Source organism: Lissotriton helveticus, chromosome 12, assembly GCF_964261635.1.
Source record: "Lissotriton helveticus chromosome 12, aLisHel1.1, whole genome shotgun sequence".
In the NCBI taxonomy this organism is placed as follows: Eukaryota; Metazoa; Chordata; class Amphibia; order Caudata; family Salamandridae; genus Lissotriton; species Lissotriton helveticus.
In genome coordinates, this window is record NC_136073.1 from 133,601,213 (window position 1) to 133,618,323 (window position 17,111).

At 44.3% G+C, this 17,111-nt stretch overlaps 4 non-coding genes across 4 annotated transcripts; all 4 read left to right on the forward strand.

The window, feature by feature from the left end:
• Positions 1 to 1,022: 1,022 nt before the first annotated feature.
• Positions 1,023 to 1,104, forward strand: TRNAS-AGA (transfer RNA serine (anticodon AGA)). Its single transcript has one exon. It is a non-coding gene; the product is annotated as a tRNA-Ser (tRNA).
• A 2,854-nt stretch (positions 1,105 to 3,958) lies between these two features.
• Positions 3,959 to 4,040, forward strand: TRNAS-AGA (transfer RNA serine (anticodon AGA)). Its single transcript has one exon. It is a non-coding gene; the product is annotated as a tRNA-Ser (tRNA).
• Positions 4,041 to 5,327: 1,287 nt separating this feature from the next.
• On the forward strand, positions 5,328 to 5,399 carry TRNAH-GUG (transfer RNA histidin (anticodon GUG)). Its single transcript has one exon. It is a non-coding gene; the product is annotated as a tRNA-His (tRNA).
• Positions 5,400 to 12,820: 7,421 nt separating this feature from the next.
• On the forward strand, positions 12,821 to 12,902 carry TRNAS-AGA (transfer RNA serine (anticodon AGA)). The gene has a single exon. It is a non-coding gene; the product is annotated as a tRNA-Ser (tRNA).
• Positions 12,903 to 17,111: the final 4,209 nt, after the last annotated feature.

Here is a 17,111-nt window from a genome sequence, read left to right on the forward strand (position 1 = left end):
TCCTCTCTGATATGGAATTACCCCCCAAAAAGTATAAGGGAATACCCAATGCTAACCTATGAGAGGGGCAGACCTCACAGTAGTGAAAAATGTAATAGACTGTTTGGTACTACCAGGACATGCAAACTACCACAGTACATGTCTTACCTTTTACTTACATAGCATGATGCCCCAAGGACTACCTAGGGCCTACCTTAGGGGTTAATTATATTTAATAAAATTGGAGTTTAAGGCTTGGCAAGTAGTTTTAAATGGCAAGTCGAAGTGGCAGTACACTGCAGCACAGGCACTGCAGTAGCAGGCTTGAGACAGGTTTGAAATGCTACTTCTTTGGGCGACACAATCCGTACCTGGGTATATGGTATACCACTTTACAAGGGGCTTTCAAGTAAATTAAATCTGTCAGTCAGGTATACTCCAATTACACACATGATTAGGGAAGAAGCACGTGCACTTCAGCACTGATTAGTAGCGATAAAGTGATCAGAGTCCTAAGGCCAACAAAAAGATACAGCAAAATGCGGAGGTGAAAAGCAATAAGGTAGGGTTGAGACCACCTTAAGAATGAAAGGTCTAACAAAAACGAACTAAGGATAACGTGAGTAAAACATCAGGTTTCTCTACGGCATTTGGTGAGACAAGTTTGCCTTCTTTTATCTTCCATAAATGCAATCTTTCCCGGATCCCTTTATTATATAGCTCTTCAAGGAAAAAAGATAAAGCACTTACAAAGGAGCCTCAAATACTCAAAGATGGTAGACTTCTGTAATATGGGCCATAGACTAAAAGCAGCACGAAAACAGAGTGCAATAGGGTCCCAAAAGCTTGAGTGCCACATGAGAGTATGCATGAAAGCCTATCCTTTTCCAAACTAGAGATATACTCATGCAATTTTTGTTTTTAAGAGAGAATGTGCCTGCTGAAAAAAACATTATTTTTAAAAAGTACATTGCAGAATATCAGGAATTTGCTGTGGGACACCTTGAAAACTTTCATACAGATTATTTGCACAAAACTTACAGGCAGTTGTGGCCGAGTGGTTAAGGCGATGGACTAGAAATCCATTGGGGTCTCCACGCGCAGGTTCGAATCCTGCCAACAACGAGAATTTTTTTTAACATCGGTTACAATTTCAGAAGTTAACCTTTAGTATTTCTTCCATGTCAGTTTTATAAATAGGTGGCTTATTTTGGTGTCACTATTGCCCTTTCACATATTTATTATCGCTACCCCTTTCATATCTTTGCTATAACTCTCTCCCTACATTAGCGCTGGTGCAAACGCTTCAAATTATTATACCCTGGCTCTCTCAGTCATAACTGTGCATGCACTTGAAACTTACTTTACCAATAAAAGAAGCAAATAGAAAAATAAAATAAAAGTGCTTGCTGGATTAGGCAAACACACTTCATAAAACCGCATTTTCTTTTCTATTCTCCCCTTGTTACAAGCTTAACTGCTCCTTGTGTAATTTCTCTTAGCCTGCTGTCCCAGGAAGAGAATTTTATCTACAGGCTCATTCTGTGTTTTTTTTCTAGTCTTTCTTTCCCTTTTCTGAGATTTGTAACTGTTCCTTTACGTGCTCTATTTAGGCGCCATTAATCTCATTTGAGCTCCTTGTACCTGCTGCTGTTTTCTCCACACCTCATACTGCCTTTTCCCTCTTTCTCTCTTTCTCTGAGGTTGGTGGCTACTTTCCAAAGCTTCTGATGCCCCAATGTTCCTTCATCTTGTTGTCAGACGTGAATTGGAAAAGCAACCAAATTAACAAGCCTTTACCACTCACACATGGCAGAAGTTTATACTTTAATTCAATGAGCTAAGAAAAGCGCGTTGTGGGGCCCCTACGAGCCATGGTGCTTGCTTCATCATAATTAGGCACGCAGTCATTAGCCACAGCTCTGATCATGGGACACTGAGGTCAGTTTCAATAATTCCTCAAAAACCTAACCATGCAGTCCCCCCTAACTGTGTAGTTATCTTGCTTTACTGCTGTTTGTGTGATTAGCTGGGAGGAGCTCACGGCAGCATCCTCCCTATAAAAATGTAGATAGACCGCTCCTTAACTCTTTCTTGCTTCACATACAGATGGCTTGAGGAGGTACAGGGGAGATGCAGGTCTAATAGACGGAATAGAAGATCTGCGCCAGATGTGTTTCTCTGCATTGGTGTCCCATCACAGGCCCACAAGTGTATGTGTGATCTTTGACTCCTGGCAGTTCACAAGCAGGCGGCCAGGAAATGGTTTCAGCCTATAAACCACTGAGGAGACAAAGCCTTTGTATAAGGAATGAGGAAGCAATGAACACATTCAGCCTATCACAGGAGTAGCCCTGAGTGTTCCAAATGATAAATTATCCATGTCACTGTATGTTATTGAGCCCAAGTAGCTCGCCGTGATCGTATAGTGGTTAGTACTCTGCGTTGTGGCCGCAGCAACCCCGGTTCGAATCTGAGTCACGGCATTGTGGTTGGCAATGTCACGGCAGTTGGGTTTTTCTTTTACAGAATTACCAAATGTACCAGTTGTTTTTGTAAAATGTCTATTAAAAACAGATCCTTTTAAATATTTAAACGATCTAACAACAAATTATTTAAACACACATGATTATAAGATGTAGCTATATTGTACCTACTGACATAAATTATCGTTCTTGAACCTATTTGCGGTGGGGGGAACAGAGCTCTCCCCCATGCCAATCAGAATGCAGATGAAAGCAGTTGCAGTTGAGTGACCTGTGTTGTGGCTGTCTAGAGGGAATGCACAAATGTAGCTGTCTCGCAGCCCAATCCAGACGTCAATTGGAGACAGGTTTTCAGGCAAATAGAGCAGTAAGTGCAGAGAAATGCTCACTCTCTAAAAATGGCATTTATAAAATAGTAAAGTTAAATCCAACCTCACCAGTAAATAGGATTCATCAATAAATAAATAAAGCTTCTCCTCTCTGATATGGAATTACCCCCCAAAAAGTATAAGGGAATACCCAATGCTAACCTATGAGAGGGGCAGACCTCACAGTAGTGAAAAATGTAATAGACTGTTTTGTACTACCAGGACATGCAGACTACCACAGTACATGTCTTACCTTTTACTTACATAGAACGATCCCCCTAGGACTACCTAGGGCCTACCTTAGGGGCTAATTATATGTAAAAAATTGGAGTTTAAGGCTTGGCAAGTAGTTTTAAATGGCAAGTCGAAGTGGCAGTACACTGCAGCACAGGCACTGCAGTAGCAGGCTTGAGACAGGTTTGAAATGCTACTTCTTTGGGCGGCGCAATCAGTCCCTGGGTATATGGTATACCACTTTACAAGGGGCTTTCAAGTAAATTAAATCTGTCAGTCAGGTATACTCCAATTACACACATGATTAGGGAAGAAGCACGTGCACTTTAGCACTGATTAGTAGCGATAAAGTGATCAGAGTCCTAAGGCCAACAAAAAGATACAGCAAAATGCGGAGGTGAAAAGCAATAAGGTGGGGTTGAGACCACCATAAGAATGCAAGGTCTAACAAAAACGAACTAAGGATAACATGAGTAAAACATCAGGTTTCTCTACGGCATTTGGTGAGACAAGTTTGCCTTCTTTTATCTGCCATAAATGCAATCTTTCCCGGATCCCTTTATTATATAGCTCTTCAAGGAAAAAAGATAAAGCACTTACAAATGAGCCTCAAATACTCAAAGATAGTAGACTTCTGTAATATGGGCCATAGACTAAAAGCAGCACGAAAGTGCAATAGGGTCCCAAAAACTTGAGTGCCACATGAGAGTATGCATGAAAGCCTATCCTTTTCCAAACTAGAGATATACTCATGCAATTTTTGCTTTTAGGAGAGAATGTGCCTGCTGAAAAAAACATTATTTTTAAAAAGAGCATTGCAGAATATCAGGAATTTGCAGTGGGACACCTTAAGAACTTTCATACAGATTATTTGCACAAAACTTACAGTCAGTGTTTGTAGCCGAGTGGTTAAGGCGATGGACTAGAAAGCCATTGGGGTCTCCCCGCGCAGGTTCAAATCCTGCCAACAACGAAAATCTTTTTAACATCGACTACAATTTCAGAAGTTAACCTTTAGTTTTTCTTCCATGTCAGTTTTATAAATAGGTGCCTTATTTTGGTGTCACTATTGCCCTTTCACATATTTATTATCGCTACCCCTTTCATATCTTTGCTATAACTCTCTCCCTACATTAACGCTGGTGCAAATGCTTCAAATTATTATACCCTGGCTCTCTCAGTCATACCTGTGCATGCACTTGAAACTTACTTTACCAATAAAAGAAGCAAATAGAAAAATAAAACAAAAGCGCTTGAGGATTAGGCAAACACACTTCATAAAAATGCATTTACTTTTCTATTCTCCCCGTGTTACAAGCTTAACTGCTCCCTGTGTATATTCTCTTAGCCTGCTGTCCCAGGAAGAGAATTTTATCAACATGCTCATTCTGTGTTTTTTTCCTAGTCTTTCTTTCCCTTTTCTGAGATTTGTAACTGTTCCTTTACGTGCTCTATTTAGGCGCCATTAATCTCATTTGAGCTCCTTGTACCTGCTGCTGTTTTCTCCACACCTCATACTGCCTTTTCCCTCTTTCTCTCTTTCTCTGAGGTTGGTGGCTACTTTTCAAAGCTTCTGATGCCCCAATGTTCCTTCATTTTGTTGTCAGACGTGCATTGGAAAAGCAACCAAATTAACAAGCCTTTACCACTCACACATGGCAGAAGTTTATACTTTAATTCAATGAGCTAAGAAAAGCGTGTTGTGGGGCCCCTTCGAGCCATGGTGATTGCTTCATCATAATTAGGCACGCAGTCATTAGCCACAGCTCTGATCATGGGTCACTGAGGTCAGTTTCAATAATTCCTCTAAAACCTAACCATGCAGTCCCCCCTAACTGTGTAGTTATCTTGCTTTACTGCTGTTTGTGTGATTAGCTGGGAGGAGCTCACGGCAGCATCCTCCCTATAAAAGTGTAGATGGACCTCTCCTTAACTCTTTCTTGCTTCACATACAGATGACTTGAGGAGGTACAGGGGAGATGCAGGTCTAATAGACAGAATAGAAGATCTGCACCAGGTGTGTTTCTCTGCATTGGTGTCCCATCACAGGCCCACAAGTGTATGTGTGATCTTTGACTCCTGGCAGTTCACAAGCAGGCGGCCAGGAAACGGTTTCAGCCTATTAACCACTGAGGAGATAAAGCCTTTGTATAAGGAATGAGGAAGCAATGAACACATTCAGCCTATCACAGGAGTAGCCCTGAGTGTTCCGAATTATAAATTCTCCATGTCACTGTATGTTATTGAGCCCAAGTAGCTCGCCGTGATCGTATAGTGGATAGTACTCTGTGTTGTGGCCGCAGCAACCTCGGTTCGAATCCGAGTCACGGCATTGTGGTTGGCAATGTCGCGGCAGTTGGGTTTTTCTTTTACAGAATTACCAAATGTACCAGTTGTTTTTGTAAAATGTCTATTAAAAACAGATCCTTTAAAATATTTAAACGATCTAACGACAAATTATTTAAACACACATGATTATAAGATGTAGCTATATTGTACCTACTGACATAAATTATCGTTCTTGAAACTATTTGCGGTGGGGGGAATGGAGCTCTCCCCCATGCCAATCAGAATGCAGATGAATGCAGTTGCAGTTGAGTGACCTGTGTTGTGGCTGTCTAGAGGGAATGCACAAATGTATCTGTCTCGCAGCCCAATCCAGACGTCAATTGGAGACAGGTTTTCAGGCAAATAGAGCAGTAAGTGCAGAGAAATGCTCACTCTCTAAAAATGGCATTTATAAAATAGTAAAGTTAAATCCAACCTCACCAGTAAATAGGATTTATCAATAAATAAATAAAGCTTCTCCTCTCTGATATGGAATTACCCCCAAAAAAGTATAAGGGAATACCCAATGCTAACCTATGAGAGGGGCAGACCTCACAGTAGTGAAAAATGTAATAGACTGTTTGGTACTACCAGGACATGCAAACTACCACAGTACATGTCTTATGTTTTACTTACATAGCATGATGCCCCAAGGACTACCTAGGGCCTACGTTAGGGGTTAATTATATGTAATAAAATTGGAGTTTAAGGCTTGGCAAGTAGTTTTAAATGGCACGTCGAAGTGGCAGTACACTGCAGCACAGGCACTGCAGTAGCAGGCTTGAGACAGGTTTGAAATGCTACTTCTTTGGGCGGCACAATCAGTCCCTGGGTATATGGTATACCACTTTACAAGGGGCTTTCAAGTAAATTAAATCTGTCAGTCAGGTATACTCTAATTACACACATGATTAGGGAAGAAGCACGTGCACTTCAGCACTGATTAGTAGCGATAAAGTGATCAGAGTCCTAAGGCCAACAAAAAGATACAGCAAAATGCGGAGGTGAAAAGCAATAAGGTAGGGTTGAGACCACCTTAAGAATGCAAGGTCTAACAAAAACGAACTAAGGATAACATGAGTAAAACATCAGGTTTCTCTACGGAATTTGGTGAGACAAGTGTGCCTTCTTTTATCTTCCATAAATGCAATCTTTCCCGGATCCCTTTATTATATAGCTCTTCAAGGAAAAAAGATAAAGCACTTACAAAGGAGCTTTAAATACTCAAAGATGGTAGACTTCTGTAATATGGGCCATAGACTAAAAGCAGCACGAAAACAGAGTGCAATAGGGTCCCAAAAACTTGAGTGCCACATGAGAGTATGCATGAAAGCCTATCCTTTTCCAAACTAGAGATATACTCATGCAATTTTTGTTTTTAGGAGAGAATGTGCCTGCTGAAAAAAACATTATTTTTAAAAAGTTCATTGCAGAATATCAGGAATTTGCTGTGGGGCACCTTGAAAACTTTCATACAGATTATTTGCACAATGCTTACAGTCAGTTGTTGTGGCCAAGTTGTTAAGGCGATGGACTAGAAATCTATTGGGGTCTCCCCGCGCAGGTTCGAATCCTGCCAACAAGGAGAATTTTTTTAACATCGGCTACAATTTCAGAAGTTAACCTTTAGTATTTCTTCCATGTCAGTTTTATAAATAGGTGGCTTATTTTGGTGTCACTATTGCCCTTTCACATATTTATTATCGCTACCCCTTTCATATCTTTGCTATAACTCTCTCCCTATATTAGCGTTGGTGCAAACGCTTCAAATTATTATACCCTGGCTCTCTCAGTCATACCTGTGCATGCACTTGAAACTTACTTTACCAATAAAAGAAGCAAATAGAAAAATAAAATAAAAGTGCTTGCTGGATTAGGCAAACACACTTCATAAAACTGCATTTTCTTTTCTATTCTCCCCGTGTTACAAGCTTAACTGCTCCCTGTGTAATTTCTCTTAGCCTGCTGTCCCAGGAAGAGAATTTTATCTACAGGCTCTTTCCGTGTTTTTTTCCTAGTCTTTCTTTCCCTTTTCTTAGATTTGTAACTGTTCCTTTACGTGCTCTATTTAGGCGCCATTAATCTCATTTGAGCTCCTTGTACCTGCTGCTGTTTTCTCCACACCTCATACTGCCTTTTCCCTCTTTCTCTCTTTCTCTGAGGTTGGTGGCTACTTTCCAAAGCTTCAGATGCCCCAATGTTCCTTCATCTTGTTGTCAGACGTGAATTGGAAAAGCAACCAAATTAACAAGCCTTTACCACTCATACATGGCAGAGGTTTATACTTTAATTCAATGAGCTAAGAAAAGCGTGTTGTTGGGCCCCTACGAGCCATGGTGCTTGCTTCATCATAATTAGGCACGCAGTCATTAGCCACAGCTCTGATCATGGGTCACTGAGGTCAGTTTCAATAATTCCTCAAAAACCTAACCATGCAGTCCCCCCTAACTGTGTAGTTATCTTGCTTTACTGCTGTTTGTGTGATTAGCTGGGAGGAGCTCACGGCAGCATCCTCCCTATAAAAGTGTAGATGGACCGCTCCTTAACTTTTTCTTGCTTCCCATACAGATGGCTTGAGGAGGTACAGGGGAGATGCAGGTTTAATAGACAGAATAGAAGATCTGCGCCAGGTGTGTTTCTCTGCATTGGTGTCCCATCACAGGCCCACAAGTGTATGTGTGATCTTTGACTTCAGGCAGTTCACAAGCAGGCGGCCAGGAAACGGTTTCAGCCTATCAACCACTGAGGAGACAAAGCCTTTGTATAAGGAATGAGGAAGCAATGAACACATTCAGCCTATCACAGGAGTTCCCTGAGTGTTCCGAATTATAAATTCTCCATGACACTGTATGTTATTGAGCCCAGGTAGATATTGACTAGCAGAGTGCAGCATTTGTCTAGGGGACTATAAGGTGAGAGTTCGAGCGCTAGGGGTTTAGTGACATGTGCTCACTTATGTTCTAGGATGAAGATTTGTAGAGTGTGATGTGTTTTTTGGTGTGCCTCCTGACTTGGCTGTAGTAAGAAAAGGTGGGTGTCGCTAAGAGGTTTGACGAGCTTAATGGTGGCAAGGCTGATAGCTTTAGGTAGAAGGAGAAGATGTGCGTTGAAGGCTACTAAATGAAGAAGCAGAACTCTATCTTAGGTGCTGAAGCAGAGTTTGCCCGCATAAATGGAGAGGAGTTTGCAAAGTCTCTAAATATGAAGTAGTTGGAGCAACACAGCACTAGGACTGGAGGAAAGCATTCACCTCATACCAATACTACTAAAGTCAAGTCGGTGAGAGGGGTTGGCCTAACGGCTAAGGTGCTCGACCTCGGACCTGGGGCTCTGGGTTCAAGTCTCAGTGACGACGCCAATAACCCCCTGTGATTCTGGGCAAATCACTTAATCTCCCCATGCCTAAAAAAATAAAATGAAAGTGTGTCCTCATGTTACATAACTGGTTCTATGTAAAGCGCTGTGATAACTGGTTCGGTTCTAGTTCGTGCTATATAAAACTCAAAAAAAAAAAAAAAAGTAGCTCGCTGTGATCGTATAGTGGTTAGTACTCTGCTTTGTGGCCGCAGCAACCTCGGTTCGAATCTGAGTCACGGCATTGTGGTTGGCAATGTCACGGCAGTTGGGTTTTTCTTTTACAGAATTACCAAATGCACCAGTTGTTTTTGTAAAATGTCTATTAAAAACAGATCCTTTAAAATATTTAAACGATCTAACGACAAATTATTTAAACACACATGATTATAAGATGTAGCCTTATTTTTGTTTTTAGGAGAGAATGTGCCTGCTGAAAAAAACATTATTTTTAAAAAGTGCATTGCAGAATATCAGGAATTTGCTGTGGGACACCTTGAAAACTTTCTTACAGATTATTTGCACAAAACTTACAGTCAGTTGTTGTGGCCGAGTGGTTAAGGCAATGGACTAGAAATCCATTGCGGTACCCCCGCGCAGGTTCGAATCCTGCCAACGAGAAACTTTTTAACATCGGCTACAATTTCAGAAGTTAACCTTTAGAATTTCTTCCATGTCAGTTTTATAAATAGGTGGCTTATTTTGGTGTCACTATTGCCCTTTCACATATTTATTATCGCTACCCCTTTTATATCTTTGCTATAACTCTCGTCCTACATTAGCGCTGGTGCAAACACTTCAAATTATTATACCCTGGCTCTCTCAGTTATACCATTCATGCACTTGAAACTTACTTTACCAATAAAAGAAGCAAATAGAAAAATAAAGCAAAAGTGCTTGCTGGATTAGGGAAACACACTTCATAAAACTGCATTTTCTTTTCTATTCTCCCCGTGTTACAAGCTTAACTGCTCCCTGTGTAATTTCTCTTAGCCTGCTGTCCCAGGAAGAGAATTTTATCTACAGGCTCTTTCCGTGTTTTTTTCCTAGTCTTTCTTTCCCTTTTCTTAGATTTGTAACTGTTCCTTTATGTGCTCTATTTAGGCGCCATTAATCTCATTTGAGCTCCTTGTACCTGCTGCTGTTTTCTCCACACCTCATACTGCCTTTTCCCTCTTTCTCTCTTTCTCTGAGGTTGGTGGCTACTTTCCAAAGCTTCTGATTCCCCAATGTTCCTTCATCTTGTTGTCAGACGTGAATTGGAAAAGCAACCAAATTAACAAGCCTTTACCACTCATACATGGCAGAGGTTTATACTTTAATTCAATGAGCTAAGAAAAGCGTGTTGTGGGGCCCCTACGAGCCATGGTGCTTGCTTCATCATAATTAGGCACGCAGTCATTAGCCACAGCTCTGATCATGGGTCACTGAGGTCAGTCTCAATAATTCCTCAAAAACCAAACCATGCAGTCCCCCCTAACTGTGTAGTTATCTTGCTTTACTGCTGTTTGTGTGATTAGCTGGGAGGAGCTCACGGCAGCATCCTCCCTATAAAAGTGTAGATGGACCGCTCCTTAACTTTGTCTTGCTTAACATACAGATGGCTTGAGGAGGTACAGGGGAGATGCAGGTCTAATAGACAGAATAGAAGATCTGCGCCAGGTGTGTTTCTCTGCATTGGTGTCCCATCACAGGCCCACAAGTGTATGTGTGCTCTTTGACTTCTGGCAGTTCACAAGCAGGCGGCCAGGAAACGGTTTGAGCCTATCAACCACTGAGGAGACAAAGCCTTTGTATAAGGAATGAGGAAGCAATGAACACATTCAGCCTATCACAAGAGTTCCCTGAGTGTTCCGAATTATAAATTCTCCATGTCACTGTATGTTATTGAGCCCAGGTAGATATTGACTAGCAGAGTGCAGCATTTGTCTAGGGGACTATAAGGTGAGAGTTCGAGCGCTAGGCGTTTAGTGACATGTGCTCACTTATGTTCTAGGATGAAGATTTGTAGAGTGTGATGTGTTTTTTGGTGTGCCTCCTGACTTGGCTGTAGTAAGAAAAGGTGGGTGTCGCTAAGAGGTTTGACGAGCTTAATGGTGGCAAGGCTGATAGCTTTAGGTAGATGGAGAAGGTGTGCGTTGAAGGCTCCCAAATGAAGAAGCAGAACTCTATCTTAGGTGCTGAAGCAGAGTTTGCCCGCATAAATGGAGAGGAGTTTGCAAAGTCTCTAAATATGAAGTAGTTGGAGCAACACAGCACTAGGACTGGAGGAAAGCATTCACCTCATACCAATACTACTAAAGTCAAGTCGGGGAGAGGGGTGGCATAACGGCTACGACCTCGGACCTGGGGATCTGGGTTTGAGTCTCAGTAACGACACCAATAACCCCCTGTGATTCTGGGCAAATCACTTAATCTCCCCGTGCCTAAAATATAACTGATTTGGTTCGGTTCTAGTTCGCGCTATATTAAACAAAAAAAAAATAAAAAAAAGTAGTTCCCCGTGATCGTATAGTGGTTAGTACTCTGCGTTGTGGCCGCAGCAACCTCAGTTCGAATCCGAGTCACGGCATTGTGGTTGGCAATGTCACGGCAGTTGGGTTTTTCTTTTACAGAATTACCAAATGTTCCAGTTGTTTTTGTAAAATGTCTATTAAAAACAGATCCTTTAAAATATTTAAACGATCTAATGACAAATTATTTAAACACACATGATTATAAGATGTAGCTATATTGTACCTACTGACATAAATTATCGTTCTTGAACCTATTTGTGGTGGGGGGAATGGAGCTCTCCCCCTTGCCAATCAGAATGCAGATGAATGCAGTTGCAGTTGAGTGACCTGTGTTGTGGCTGTCTAGAGGGAATGCACAAATGTAGCTGTCTCACAGCCCAATCCAGACGTCAATTGGAGACAGGTTTTCTGGCAAATAGAGCAGTAAGTGCAGAGAAATGCTCACTCTCTAAAAATGGCATTTATAAAATAGTAAAGATAAATCCAACCTCACCAGTAAATAGGATTTATCAATAAATAAATAAAGCTTCTCCTCTCTGATATGGAATTACCCCCCAAAAAGTATAAGGGAATACCCAATGCTAACCTACGAGAGGGGCAGACCTCACAGTAGTGAAAAATGTAATAGACTGTTTGGTACTACCAGGACATGCAAACTACCACAGTACATGTCTTACCTTTTACTTACATATCATGATGCCCCTAGGACTACCTAGGGCCTACCTTAGGGGTTAATTACATGTAATAAAATTGGAGTTTAAGGCTTGGCAAGTAGTTTTAAATGGCAAGTCGAAGTGGCAGTACACTGCAGCGCAGGCACTGCAGTAGCAGGCTTGAGACAGGTTTGAAATGCTACTTCTTTGAGCGGCACAATCAGTCCCTGGGTATATGGTATACCACTTTACAAGGGGCTTTCAAGTAAATTAAATCTGTCAGTCAGGTATACTCCAATTACACACATGATTAGGGAAGAAGCACGTGCACTTCAGCACTGATTAGTAGCGATAAAGTAATCAGAGTCCTAAGGCCAACAAAAAGATACAGCAAAATGCGTAGGTGAAAAGCAATAAGCTAGGGTTGAGGCCACCTTAAGAATGCAAGGTCTAACAAAAACAAACTAAGGATAACATGAGTAAAACATCAGGTTTCTCTACGGCATTTGGTGAGACAAGTGTGCCTTCTTTTATCTTCCATAAATGCAATCTTTCCCTGACCCCTTTATTATATAGCTCTTCAAGTAAAAAAGATAAAGCACTTACAAAGGAGCCTCAAATACTCAAAGATGGTAGACTTCTGTAATATGGGCCATAGACTAAAAGCAGCACGAAAACAGAGTGCAATAGGGTCCCAAAAACTTGAGTGCCACATGAGAGTATGCATGAAAGCCTATCCTTTTCCAAACTAGAGATATACTCATGCAATTTTTGTTTTTAGGAGAAAATATGCCTGCTGAAAAAAACATTATTTTTAAAAAGTGCATTGCAGAATACCAGGAATTTGCTGTTGGACACCTTGAAAACTTTCATACAGATTATTTGCACAAAACTTACGGTCAGTTGTTGTGACCGAGTGGTTAAGGCGATGGACTAGAAATCCATTGGGGTCTCCCCGCGCAGGTTTGAATCCTGCCAACAACGAGAAACTTTTTGGAAAGGGGCGACCACTCGGTCCCCCCGAACGTATGGATGGGTGCCCCGAACCTCCCGGGAAACCATTTTGGGCGGGGTGGGCGTAGCCCGGCTGGTATGCCCGAAGCGGCGTAGCCGGGGCGCGCCTTCCCCCGCTCAAGAGGGGTTGTCCTAGACACCTCAACGGAAGACGACCACGCCCGTAGGCGTACCGGGGACGGGTACACGCCCTCCCGCAGAAGAATAAAGGAGCGGGAATCCAGAGGAGCGTCCTCTTGTTCCTCGGATCGGAAGGCTGCACCACTCGTTGCCCGTGAGCCCTCGACGGAACAAGCAGCAATTTTGAACTTGTTAATCTTGTTTTTCTCTTTCAGTTTCGAAGGCTCACAGAGTTCAGGACCTCGTGGATCGACCAAGGGCGGAAGACTCGAAACCATGCCTAACAAGAAAGCAGGAAAGGGTTCCGAGACGGAGAGGGTGTTACGCCTGTTGTCGAACCGGATGGCTTGTATGGACCGAAAGCTCGGACAAGTCCAATCGCTCGGGAGAGGTCTAGTGGAGGTGAAGAAGCAATTGGCCGCATTGAACGACCCAGGTCAGCCGAAAAAGGTAATAGGCCCGGCCTTGCCGGGAGTCGTCCCCGGGTTAAGAGGGAAGCGGGTCAAAGAAAGGGCGGTCTCGGGGGGGTCCCGGTCCCAGAGGTACCCTCCATCGTCCCCCTCGTACCGGCTGGTAACCCGGTTCAGGAACCAGTTTTAGGCCAGCCTATCCCGGTGGTGATCACCTCGACCGAGGATGATGAAATGCCCCCAGAATTGGCCGCACAGTTGACGGCATGGCTCAAAACAAAAGTCGGGGGCACAGTGACCCTGGGAGATCCGGCCGAGGAAGCCAGAGTATTAATAAAGCAGTTGCGGCAATCGAGAGATGTCGCAAAGGCGAGTGTTCCTCTTGTTCCCCCACAGGTGGCACCTGGAGTACCAGCAGCTGGTCAGGAAAAGACGGCGGCAGCAACGGCCGATCCGGGTAAGCTCGCATTGCCGATGGTGGGGGAGGGCTCAATACCCTCAAGGCGGGAAAAGGTTGCACAGCACATTCCCATGGCCACGAAAGAGTTAATATGGGGAGACAAGTATGTCAACATGTTTTCATTGTTAACTGACCATCGCGAGATGGAGTATGCTAAAACACAGAAAGATTTGTGGCACCCGAGTGTCTGGCGCGCCAAGATGGCCGAGTTCAGGGTGGACGAGACAGTGACGAACTGGGTTAAGGCCTTCTCTATATTTACCGCAGTGATGGGGGAACGTAAACCCGAGGTTATGACTGATTTGATTTGCTATCAGAATCGCATTATGGATTTCTATTCAATGTATGAGGGGGAAGAATGGAAAGGCTATGACATAAAATTGCGTAAAGCAAAAGAATTTGATGCTTCTTTGTCTTGGGATTGTTTGGACTCGGTGTCATGGCACGAACAGCTCCTGCCAGGGGCGACAGGTACATCCTCGCCAGGCGGGAGCGGGTCCGGAGTGGTCCGCCAAAAGCCCGGGGTGCCCTTTCGAGCAGGCACAGGGGGGGGCTACCAGCCCAGAGTTGCCGGGAATGGCGGAAAAGGGGGGGTCTGTTGGGGCTTCAATAGAGGCAACTGTAACAGACCACAGGGGACATGCAAGTTTAAGCATGTGTGTGCCGGCTGTGGGAATTCCTCACACCCGGAAAGTGCATGTAGATCAAAAATTGGCGGGACGGGGGGTAAAGGCGGGTCTAAACAGGAGTGAGGTAGAGTTTTGTGACCGATTGCCTACACCCGTTGATCTCATGGTTATGATTCCTTGGTTAAACAAATACCCTGATCATGTATCCGCTGGGGTGTTGAGGAAGGGATTCTTACATGGCTTCCACATCCCGGCGGGGGATTTTCGGGGGAACTCCTTTTGTAGAAACCAGTTATCGGTACAGCACAACCCAGGCGTGGCAGAAAAGAATATAGCAAAAGAAGTCAGTTTAGGGCGAGTGGCTGGGCCCTTTCGTTGCCCGCCGGTGGCTGAGTTCATCTGTTCCCCGTTGGGGGTTGTCCCGAAGAAGGACCCAGGGGAGTTTAGACTCATACATAATCTTTCTGCTCCTAAGGGTTCCTCGGTGAATGATGCCATTGACCCAGAAGTTTGTGCAGTACGATATGCATCGTTCGACGATGCCTTGGCCATGTTGAACCACCTAGGCCCTGGGGCGCTGATGGCAAAATGTGATATCGAATCAGCGTTCCGGTTGCTTCCGGTGCACCCGCAGGATCAGCGCCTGCTAGGTTTTGCATTTCAGGGGAGTTATTACATGGATAAATGCATGCCCATGGGTTGCTCAATTTCTTGTGCGTATTTTGAAATGTTTAGCTGTTTTTTAGAATGGGCATTCACCGAGGCTACAGGGCATAGACATGTTATGCATTATCTGGATGACTTTCTGTTTTTGGGGGCAGCCGGTGATACGAACTGCGCGCAGGCGCTGTATGATTTCTGCATCCTCATAAGTGAATTTGGAGTCCCATTGGCACCAGGTAAGACGGTTGGACCATCTACTTCACTGGAGTTTCTGGGAATTGAACTCGATTCTGTGGAGGGGTGTTTCCGATTGCCAATGGACAAAGTGGTCAAGTTTCGGGCTTCCCTGATGCAATGCCTGAGTGGGGAGAAAGTGTCCCTGCACCAGTTACAACAAACAGTGGGTCAGCTTAATTTTGCATTGAGGGTGATGCCTATGGTCCGCCCCTTTTCGCGCTCTATCGCGCAAGCTATGGTAGGTCTCAAAGAGGGTCACCACCGTACGAGACTGTCAGGGGAGGTTCGCCAGGATATGCGTATTTGGATGGCATTTCTGGCGGACTTCAACGGTCGAGTCGTGTGGAACTCCCCGCCGGAATCTTCAGATGAACTAGGTCTATGGACCGACTCAGCAGGGAGCGTGGGTTTTGGCGCCATCTTAGGTAATCGATGGTCGGCACAAACATGGCCAACATGGTGGCACTCCAACGGTCTCACAAGTAACATTGGTTTCCTGGAGTTATTCCCCATCTGGGTTGCTCTGATGACATGGTCTGACGACTTCAGGGACCGCTCAGTGGTGTTTTGGTCTGATAATATGACTGTTGTCGAGTGCATTAACCAACAGGCAGCACGCTGCAAATTGATCTTGAGATTGTTGAAAGAAATTGTGCTGCTTTGCATGAGATTGAATGTACAGTTCAGGGCGAAACATGTGCCAGGTGTACTGAATCATGCGGCTGATGCACTCTCTCGTTCACATATGCAGGCATTCAGGGGTTATCTACCCACAGCGGACCTAGAGGCAGCACCATTCCCCGAAACAATATGGCTAATCGGTGCCCCGGATTACAAGACCTCGTGGCAGCGAGTTTAGCTCCCAGGACAAGGAAAGCATACGAAGGAGCGTTTCGTTCCTCTTGCACATATTTGGGTCCCACAGAGAGTCAGAAATGGGGTGAGGAGGAATCCTTCCTGGGGTACTTGGTAGCGCTGCACAGAGAGGGCCGATCAGCGGCAACGGCCAGTAGGCATAGGGCGGCCATTTCATTCATGGCCCAGGTACACGGCATAAAAGACCCTACAGGTTCCTTTTTGGTGAAAAAAGCCCTTCACGGCTGGCAGCGCCTTGAGGGTTGCAAGCAAGATACGAGGCACCCGATTGGCTTAGACAGACTGTCTCTGCTTTTAGCAAAGCTGGATGAGACGTGTTCCTCCCATTTTGAAGAAGTTCTGTTCCGGGCAGCGTTCACATTGGCATTCCATGGGGCTATGAGGGTGAGCGAACTTGTCGCAAGGAACAAGAGAGATATGGAGGGAGGCTTGTGCAGGGATCACATCCAAATAAGGGGTGATTCGATGGTGATCGTGATAGCCAGGTCCAAGACTGACCAGTGGGCTATGGGAAACAGTGTGGTCGTACAGCGCAAGCGTGGGTCCCCCATCTGCCCGTTGAAATGTGTGGAAGACTATTTGGCGCTAAGGGCGGCCGCATGGGGGGGAGCTTGCTCCGACACAAGGATGGCACTCCTCTGACGAGATTTCAGTTTCAGAGGGTGCTAGCACTGTCAATCGCTGACGCGGGCATGGACCCGTGCGATTTTGGGACCCACTCCTTTCGGATAGGGGCTGCTACTGAGGCTACAGCCAGGGGTCAGAGTGCTGAGGAAGTGAAACA